General features: G+C 47.2%; 1 protein-coding gene across 1 annotated transcript in view; it reads right to left on the reverse strand.

Moving 5' to 3' along the window:
- fam163ba (family with sequence similarity 163 member B, genome duplicate a) overlaps nucleotides 1-4,864 on the reverse strand; it is a 40,767-nt gene extending 35,903 nt beyond the window's left edge. The window contains exon 1 of the mRNA XM_062553565.1: nucleotides 4,732-4,864. The gene's annotated coding sequence lies outside the window, so the exon portion shown is untranslated. The remainder of the gene's footprint in view (nucleotides 1-4,731) is intronic.
- Nucleotides 4,865-7,500: the final 2,636 nt, after the last annotated feature.

The following is a 7,500-nucleotide window of genomic DNA, read 5'->3' on the forward strand; positions in this document are numbered from 1 at the left end:
TCTCAGCTGGCCCAGTTAAGGCCCAGAGGAGTAGAGGGGGGAATGTGTGTGTAGAGAGGAAGAGTGGAGAAGAAAAGAGAAGAGAAGAGAAGAGAAGAAGAGAAGAAGAGAAGAAGAGAAGAGGAGAGAAGAGAAGAGAAGAGGAGAGGAGAGGAGAGGAGATGTGTGAATAGAGAGGAAGAGTGGAGAAGAGGTTAGGATGAATTTGGGAAATAGATCCAGATCAGACCCGGCCAAAACCTGATCTGGATCAGAAATGGATCCGGACCAGATCAGAAACAAATCTGACTCCGGACCAGACGCAACTGATGCAAGACCAGAGGTGTGTTCAATTTCAGCCAAGAGAGATAAACAGTGTATTCTTTTAAACTATTTTTGTGTGTAAACATTCCAAATTGTTGGATTGAAATTACACCCCCTAGTCCAACAGACTATTTTGCAGCTGATAACAGCCTCTGAGGTGTGTGTGTGTGTGTGTGTGTGTGTGTGTGTGTGTGTGTGTGTGCGTGAGTGTGTGTTTTGCTGTGCACTCAGAGCATGCTGATGTTGTTGCCTCTGAGTTGTTTGTGTGTTTTGCAGAGCAAATGAGAACACTTGCGGGCATGTTTACTTTTCTTTGATATGTTGAACGCACCTCAGGCTGTTGTGCTCCTCACCAGTCAACTCCAGTCTTACTGCCCACCAATCTCTCCCTACTGACCGCTCCTGATTGAGGCTCTGATATGGCCCTGATGTGGCCCTGTTCTGGCTCTGATCTGGCCCTGACCTGATTCTGTCCTTGCATGGGCCAGGCCCACATTTGCTTTACGGTCACCTACTGTCAGGGTGAGTCCAGTCTTCTCTGGTTCAGAGCATTCTCTAATCTCACGGACACAGTAATACTTGTTAACTGTCAGGGGATTGGATCGGCACCATATCAGGACCGGAATCTGGCTGCATCAGACCCAAACTCATTCCAAAGTCACCTGCCCTGATGGGAATACCAATCCTCCTCCAAAAGTAAACAGATCTTCTCCTCTGACCAATTTGGTTTCCTTTTTTTTTTGGTGTGCATTTTCTATTTTTAGATTTTAGATTAACGATATCGCAGCAGGCTAAAAATAATACCATCGTAAAATAATGTTAATTACTGCTTCATTAATTTAAGAAGGGTGCTCTAGAGGGGGTAAACCATGTTTCCATTGTATTAACCCCTTTACCAGTTTCCCTTTCACAAGAGAACTCATTGGGTTCTATGCAACACACATACTGTACATTGCTCCCTTACATAAGGGGAAATCATGCCACAAGTATGACACTTAAAGGAACGCGCCAACTTGTTGGGAAATTAATTTATTTGCAGTCTACCCCAGAGGATATACACACTCTCCTCTTCTCTGTGTATGCAATTAGCAAGTCTGAAGCCATTAGTTTAGCATAATTCATCAGAGGTGGGTTACACCTGTTACTTTACAACAAGACTATGGCTATAAGGAAGCCACTTCCAGTGGATTATGCTCAGCTAGGCTAATGGAGTCAAATCAACTAATTTCCCAAATAAATGCTGCTGTGTGGAATAAATGTTGCTGTGTGTTCTCAGCTTCCAGTCTGACTGCAGTCGCTATGAGCCACATATTCTGCACTCATCAGACTGGACCATAATGACATCCAGCCAAGTTCCTCTCTCAGGCTAACACCAGCAAGCTCCTCTCTCATGCTAACACCAACACTAACAAGCTCCTCTCTCATGCTAACACCAACACTAACAAGCTCCTCTCTCTCATGCTAACATCAACACCAATAAGCTCCTCTCTCATGCTAACACCAAGCTCAACACTAACAAGCTCCTCTCTCACACACTAACACTAAGCTTCTCAGTACCTTCAGTCTAACTGCAGTTAACCCTGACCTGTGATCCATCCATTAGCAAGCTCCTCTCTCATACTAACACCAAGCTCCTCAACACTAACAAGCTCCTCTCTCTCAGGCTAACACCAAGCTCCTCAACACTAACAAGCTCTTCTCTCTCAGGCTAACACCAAGCTTCTCAACACTAACAAGCTCCTCTCTCATGCTAACACCAAGCTTCTCAACACTAACAAGCTCCTCTCTCTCATGCTAACACCAAGCTTCTCAACACTAACAAGCTCCTCTCTCTCATGCTAACACCAAGCTCCTCAACACTAACAAGCTCCTCTCTCATATGCTAACACCAAGCTTCTCAACACTAACAAGCTCCTCTCTCTCAGGCTAACACCAAGCTTCTCAACACTAACAAGCTCCTCTCTCTCAGGCTAACACCAAGCTTCTCAACAATAACAAGCTCCTCTCTCATGCTAACACCAAGCTTCTCAACACTAACAAGCTCCTCTCTCTCAGGCTAACACCAAGCTTCTCAGTAGCCTACCTCCGGTCTCCCCCGACTCCTGCTTGTTATGAGGACTCATGTGGCTCTGATCCGGTTCTGCTCTGGCCCTGTTCCGGTCCAGACTACATACAGACCCATTCGAGAACAAGCACCTCTCTTAAGCTCACACCTGATCTCGCATCATGCTGTGAAACCCCCTACCTGTAGCACAAGGAATTCATCACCTTTCTTGTGAGTGTCTTAAATCAGTCTCTCACCTCCTGCACCTGCTCACTGCAGCTTCAAATCTCGATGCAGCTTCCAATATGACAACAGCTTCCAATGTCCCTGCAGCTTCCAATATCACAACAGCTGCTAATATCACAACAGCTTCCGATCTCACAACAGCTTCCAATCTCACTGCAGCTTCTGATATCAAAACAGCTTCTGATAACACAACAGCTTCTGATACCACAACAGCTTCCAATCCCTCTGTCCTCCCAGCTCACTACACTGTAGCCTGGCGTGCCCTGAACCATAAAGTGACGCATTCAAGAGTGAGCTCCTCTCTCTCAGGCTCATGTCAAGCTGTTGAGATCTCACCCTCCACTCACTCTCCCGTGCCGCCGCAGCCTAGCCCGCCCTGACAGCTGCTCATTACTGGACTCCCCAGGTCCTGTTCTTCTGATGAGATCCATTCTCAGCTCCCACCTCTCAGCTTCCAAATCCCAGTTCACGCCTCTCAACCTCCCATAACCCATTCTCATGCTGCGTTCCAGCGCCCATTCAGAGCAATGGGACGTGAGATTTATCCTGCCTGAAGTGTACTAGCTCCTACTTTAGAGCGTTCCTGATAACTGAAGTGGAATGTAAACAGAAAACATGGACGCACTGGGTAACAGGAGGAGCTAGTGCACTTCAGTTAAGTCTCACGTCCCATTGCACTGGAACGCATCAGCTCCCACCTCTCGAATCCCAGCTCTCACCTCTCAGCATACCAAAAACCCACCTCCCAGCTCCTAGCTCCCACCTCCCAGTTCCCAGCTCCCAGTTTCCACCTTCCAAAAACCCACCTCCCAGCTGCCAGTTCCTTCCTCGCCACACCCCCACCACATCCTTCCATGACCACCAGTTCCGTCCTGTCTGTTGGCCATGGTCCCCCCCATGTGAACCAGAGTAATTACCCCCCGAGCTCGTTCAGGATGTGAGGTCAGCAAGTCACAGGGGACACTGGTCGAGCCCAGGATGACGACCGAAAGACCACCCTCAGCATCCAGCGGACAGTTTTGAGCCCCACCACGCGCCATCCATTCAGGAGACCAACCTCTGTGTGCCTCTCATAATGAACTGGGCTGAGTGACACACGGACTGATCCACTTGATTTGGTGGATAGTTGTTAGGCCTTACTGGAGGTGATCATGTCAAATGTGTGAGCAGTGGAGAGCTGTGTGTGTGTGTGTGTGTGCGTGTGCGTGTGCGTGTGCGTGTGCGTGTGCGCGTGCGCGTGTGTGTGTGCGTGTGCGTGTCTTTGTGCGTTTGTGAGCCTGTGCGTGAGTGAGTTTGTGTGTGTGTGTGTGTGTGTGTGTGTGTGTATGTGTGTGTGTGTGTGTGTGTGTGTGTGTGTGTGTGTGTGTGTGTACTGTGACTGAACTGCGTAATGCTACAAGCATGAGGTCACACAGTGTGACTATTCCAATCAGCTGACTCACATGTAGACAGGAGATGGATCAAGCTGTGCATGAGTCTCACCAGGCCGTGACCAGGCCAGGCCACCAGTTCCCCACACATGGACTGAGATCATCGAAGACTAAAGAAAACCTCAATGAAAATCTTAATTGAAAAAAAAACCAAAACTTTAGTCTAAAACAAGGCTTAATCCATGTATGGAGAGCTGGCCGAAAAGGCCACAAAATATAGTGGGATGTAGGGAGATATGCATATGAAAAGAACATACTATTTATATCAGCGTATGTATACTGTGACAACTTCAGGGAAATACAGTACAATGGTGTCATTCACACAGACGCTCGCTCTGCCAGGACCATGGACAGCGAACACGGCCGTTTGATAAAATTAGGCTGCTGCCCACTCACGGAAGAGCAGGAGGCGCGAATTATTTTTGGTCGACGAACTCTAAGCAGCCACCAACAACGCGAATAGAGCTGATCAAGAAACACACAAGGCAAACTATGCACATAATGTACTGCGTTCAGCAAACGCGAACAAATCCAGTTAGTTTGCATCAGGTGTGAACCTCCGATGAATGAAAGGTGAAACGTATAACCTTTGACCAGTCACAACCAAGCATGGAACTGGTGATCTTCGTCTGAAATTCAGAATGGCTGCTATTTCTAACGGAACACGTAAAGTCTTCAAAATATAGGCTACAGGCGGTGTAATCTTACCTCCAGAAACCTTTGAAATGAGGCAGATCACATAGGCAGGAGGTACGGGCTTGCTGATGATCAGCCCAGGGTCTCGGGTGAAGTTGGCCGTTGCTTCCCAGTGCCTCGGGCTGATGTTTGGTGAGTTTGGTCGGCTCTTGGTAAACCCAGCGACTTCAACATGAGGAGGACACGAGCTAATGTCACAGTCGGCAATCGTGTCAAAAGAAGACAAAAGAATGTTACACGTGAAAGAAAAATAAAACACACTTCCCTTTCAAGTCGTCGATTCCATGTAGGCGATGCAACTGGAAAAACGGGCTATATGCCTGAATATAATTTTGTGTCCCGTTTCATCATCAAACTCTCTGAAGACTTACTGGCGCAGTAATCCCCTCTCAAGTCACAAAAGTAAGTTAGTCCGCTGTAGTTAGTGATTTCAGAGGAAAATCAGCGTCTCAAGTTTACATTAGTCGTTCCTCCTTTGGTCTACTGAATATCAGTAACAAGGATTAAAAAAAAAAATTAAAAAAAGATTGTAACTTCCAATATGATGGCTGCGACGTGGATCAAAATGTGCTCACATATCGCACATGTCACAAATAAGATGGTATATTTCCCACGACGAGGTCGTTCTGTAGTAGGCTAGAGCCCTACACTCCGTCTGGTTGTGCCGAGGAATAAAAACGGCCCCCGTGTTCAAGAAGACTCCCAATCAAACCACAGCAAACAGGCGCACTCTCAGTGAAGCCCCCCCGCTTGCCTGTCTGCAACTGGGAAATTATAACAGCTCCTCGTTACGAAGCAGTTTCCCATTACTCTGCGAACAAGCTCAAGCCCTTCTCAGTCGCACCAACCGCAAGGAATTCGCAGCCTTTCCTGCCTGCCGCCTCTGCTTCGTCGCTGCACGGGCGCTCCGGGGCCACCGTACGTCTAAGCAGCTTGCTGTACCCCGGATCTTCGCGCGGAGTAATTGCAGCTGCTGATCTCGCGGGCTGAAGCCCCCTATAAATCTCCCCCCCGCGCGCGTACGATGCGTGTGGCGACTGGGCGACAATTCCAGGCAGCGGCGATGTTACTCGGAGAGGTTGTAGTGGTCACATCACTGGGGGAAACGAAGACCGAGTCTCCCAGCGTCCGTTAACGTCCCACGGAACTGCCCAAACGTGCGCAGCGGGAGTATGAATGATTACTTAACACTGATGGCTGGTTGAATTATCTTTTCTCATCAGTACGAGAACTGGCTATGGGGCGAATGGCACATTAAACTAATTCGGACCTGAAGCGCGGTACATTTTCCAGGCGGGAACGGTAGATGGTGGTGTGGGCTGACGAACTTGTGCACTCAGCCACTCCCCCACTGCCAGAGTTGTGCTAAAACGAAGTTTACTCCGAATCAGTAGTATTTTATTTAAATGTAATACAGTGTAGTCAAGTCTTCATTTCTATTTAGTGCATAAAGGACGTGTGAGTTGAATGAAAACCTCAGTCGGGGCCACAGAGGCAAACGGTGATAAAACAGTCTCCTAGTCCTCTTCCCATCTCTCAGAGCTGTTTCTCGGCCGACCGTTTGATGGAAGCAGTGGTCGTTTACGGTCAACACAGCGCACATAATTCATCTCCTGTGTATGAGACATGGAGAATATTCTCTCTCTCTCTCTCTCTCTCTCTCTCTCTCTCTCTCTCACACACACACACACACACACACACAGGCACACACAGTGAAAGACCGAAGAGAGAGAAGTCGTGATTGAATAGATATAGAGCGTTTCTATTCAGTGTCTATGCATTACATAAGCCAACAAAAAGCTAGCCTTCAGCACAAGTCTATTTCTCCACAGTAAAAGGAGATACAAAGGGTGGCCTCCTGGCCCCGTTTCAACCCAAAAGCTACTGCTTGCTCAGTGAAAAAGAAATTCTAAAATATCCTTGAATATTTCTCCCACAACAAAACAAATCACTCCATTCACCTTTAAGCACACACAACTTTTCCCAAACACAAGTCTCGAGCTGAGGTAGGATATTAAATGTACCAGAAATATAGTTGCTGCACTGTGAGCCTCAACAGGAAATGCAGCCCTCGGGGTTTAGTCAGGATGTACTGTAAGTCCTTCCTTCCACGTCGACCAAAGCCTTTTCCCCTGATTTAGGGATGGCTGGCCAAGGTTAAACAAATGCTTACGCAAACTCAAATGTTTACACACCAAGTCAAATGTATTCAAGCTGTGCAACTGTGCATGTCCCTGTGAAAAAGAGAGACTCCCACCCCATGTTGCTGAAACTCTTTGAAGCTCTTCAGGGTTCTGTCTGTATAGCGAGCTACCGCTACGCTGCTTGGCTCCAGTGGTGACTCAAATTTCGGTGATGCATAAGCTACAGTATGCCTTAATCTCACCACATCATACTGCACAACACAAAAATACATACAAAGTTAGAGGGAGACAGACAGCGAGATGGAGAGAGAGAGAGAAATATATACTGTGGTGCTATATCAAAGAGTCCTATAGGATTCCAATTAGAGTTTTGCAACCAAAAGGATCCTATAGGATTGATAATCCTACGTAAATGATTCCAATCATTGGATTTTTTTTGTTTTTTACAGGCTTGTTGCTATTGGAATCCTATAGAATTTTGGTTGCAGAAGGAACTCGAAAGGGAATTACCAGTGCATGAAATGCAAAAATGGCACACACAATCATCTGCTAGCACCATGGACAGCGAACGTGACTAGCCAGCCACTTGTATCATTTTCACACACAATGCTGGAGACATACTGTATCTGCACCACTT

The sequence above is a fragment of the Sardina pilchardus genome, chromosome 14 (assembly GCF_963854185.1).
Source record: "Sardina pilchardus chromosome 14, fSarPil1.1, whole genome shotgun sequence".
Classification (NCBI taxonomy): Eukaryota; Metazoa; Chordata; class Actinopteri; order Clupeiformes; family Clupeidae; genus Sardina; species Sardina pilchardus.